Raw genomic sequence first — 2,918 nt, 5'->3', positions numbered from 1 at the left:
GCACAAGGGATGAGTAATTGAAAAATATTGTCACTGGCCCCGTCATCATTTCCCCTGCGCCCCGCTGGGCCCACTGAAGTGAGTCCCTCTTATTGACAGAAGGGCAGATTAACTCCGCGGGGGGCAGCTGGAGGAGGAGGTGGCTCATTATCCTGTTTGCTTGCTAAAGGGATCACACACGGACTGTGCCTCTGGGGGTGGGTGGGTGGAAATTCGTCCTTAGTTCACTGAGCAAAGAGGCAGTTTTTTCCAAGGAGCAGATCGAAAGCTAACCCCTGGACGGGAGGATTTACCCTTGAAGGTGGAGGGCGCCTGCTTTGCGGTGAAGTGGCCGGGCCGGAAGGCAGGGAGCCCTGAAAACACTACCACAGCCTTTGTTGCGTATTGATGGGCATTGTAGCCAAGGCCAAGGACGTCACAGCAACCGCAGTGGGGGGGCTTAGCTGGATTTTGATCTTTTCTCAAGAATGAGGTCAGCGCTAAAGTGCTGGTACCTGGGTGTGTGTGGAAAGCACCCAACGGGCTGGGATTTCATTTTCAGGGCAAACAGCCAAGGGTCCCTCCATGCTGAGGGCTCCGTGGTCTGCAGCCCCAATTCAGCCCCTGGAGCCCAGTGGAGCTTGGGGATGGTCTGAGCGGCCAGCGCCCCCGCTGTTAGCTGGACGCCTGGGCCATCCACAGCTGCTGCGGTTGAAATTGGAATAGGGTTGAGACTATGTGACTTGAATATCAAAAGCATCTCCCATGAGCCATAACGGCTTCTCCAAGTTGAGAGGAGGAGAGAAACGATGGTTTTCCTTTCAGCTCATGCTCCATCTTTCTTCCCCAAACAAGAACAACATGCTCTGCATTTCTTTCCATTCTCCTGTCCTCTTAAGAGCAGCTTCTCTCTTCTTATCCAATCTCCGCGCCGGTCGCGTTCGCCCCAAAGACCTCGGCATTTGGACACCAGTGCTCTTCTTGGCCAGAATGGCCACCTGCCCCCAAGGGGACCTCGGTTCCCGTGCACGAGCCCTCCCGATGCCCGGCCTCCGTGCCTTGTCCTCCCTCCCAGTTACGAAACAGCACCAGGAGAGGTCTGAACCCAGCCAGAACCAGACTGGGACTTGAACCCATGTTTTAAATGAGAATCCCTCACCCTGTGTCTGGACTCACTGAGGTTCAGGTTCTTCACGGCTCTGCGCAGAAGGAATTCAGGGAGAGACAAAGTGATGGGCGAGAAATAGACGTATTAAGACAGGACCCTTGTGGGAGATGCGAGCAGGCAGGCACAGAAGCTCTGCTCCGAGGATCCAGTGGCTACAGTTTTATCCTCCAAGAGGAGTGGGGGTGGGAAAAGCCCGCCTCTTCCTGTCCGGGAGTAGCAGCTCCTCCTTGGTGTCTGGTATTCAAATCAGCAGATTTAAATTTCTGTTCTTGGTCTGAACCTGAACGCAGGCCTCAGCCCACCCCTCACCCAATGACCTGAGGCTTATCTAGCGCCTCCCCTAGTCGAGCAAGCCTGCCTTGTTCGGACGGCTTTCTTGAGCAGTTATTAACTTACAGTGATCTCCCAAAGACCCCTAGGTTTCCCTCTCTGTCTATGGCCCCTTATTGGGACCTTACCTGTGTCTATTCCATCCCTATTAGTTCCTGTCACCTCTACCCATGGCAGCCTCCTGCACCTGTTCTCAGGTGGCTGTGGGGTGAGAGCAATGAACCCTATTAGACCTCCAGGGCCAGCAGGCTTGATGTGGGCCCCACTCCTTGTCCCTCTGGAGAAAAGATTCAGCAAAGAGACAGACAATGAGTCAAATAAAGTGTTTATTAAAGGAGAAGATATGTGTGGAGAAAGCATGGGCAGGCTGGGGGCGAGGAGGAGAGCTGGGGGATGGAGAGACAAAGACAGAGAGGGAGGGAGGGAGACAGAGACAAAGAGAGACAGAGAGAGAGACAAAGATGGAGAGGGAGGGAGAGAGACAGACAGAGACAGAGAGACAGAGAGAGAGAGACAGGCAGAGAGAGAGAGAGACACATGCTTTGGGATAGTTTAAATCACTTCTATGGGGCAGTCCTTCCTGGCTTCCGCTGGCCAGTCATTTTGACTTTTCTGTTTTCTGGCCTCGAGCCCACACCTGGCCTCACCCAGCACCCCCCTCCCCATGCACTCAGCCTCTTTTAGCCAAGATGGATTCTAGTACAGGGGTCTCTGGGAAGTTGAGAGGATGTACTATGGCCTGGTGCCCCTTCCATCTGACCCCCGAGGAAACTTTCTGCACGTGTATAGCTCAGGAGGTCTCCTTGACCTCAATAATGAAAAATGTGTGGTCTCTTTATCTTTGACCCAAGCAGGACGCAGCTCCTCCTTGCTCCTGCCATCTTCTTTGTCTTGAAGCATCTCTCCCCAGGGGACAGGTTCCAGCTGCTCCGCCCAGGACCCATCTATTTCCTGCCTCAAACCCAGAAATATGTCTCATTAAACTTAACTCTTCCTTAGCTGGAGCCTAAAAATATTAACATCTGCCCCAACACTATTTCCCACAAAGGGGAGGGTGGCAGAGCTTTTACAAATGTTATTAAAAATATGTGGGACTACCCAAAGCCATCTACAGATTCAATACAATCCCTATCAAATTACCCATGACATTTTTCACAGAATGAAAACAAACAATCCAAAAATTTATATGGAACCATTGAAGACCCAGAATTGCCAAAGCAATCCTGAGGATACAAAAAACAAGCAGGGGACATAACCCTCCCAGACTTCAGGCAATATTAGCGAGCCACAGTCATCAAGACAGTGTGGTACTGGTACCAAAACAAACATACAGACCAATGGAACAGAATAGAGAACCAGAAATAAACCCAAACACCTATGGCTGATAAATCTTCGACAAAGGAGACAAGAATATAAAAAGGGGAAAAGACAGTCTCTTCAG

The sequence above is a fragment of the Sus scrofa genome, chromosome 14 (genome assembly GCF_054392235.1).
Source record: "Sus scrofa isolate SSC_HxYL_T2T_F1_AM1 chromosome 14, Sscrofa_HxYL_maternal_Yorkshire_Landrace_v2.0, whole genome shotgun sequence".
NCBI classification, from domain to species: domain Eukaryota; kingdom Metazoa; phylum Chordata; class Mammalia; order Artiodactyla; family Suidae; genus Sus; species Sus scrofa.
This window is presented reverse-complemented; position numbering follows the sequence as displayed.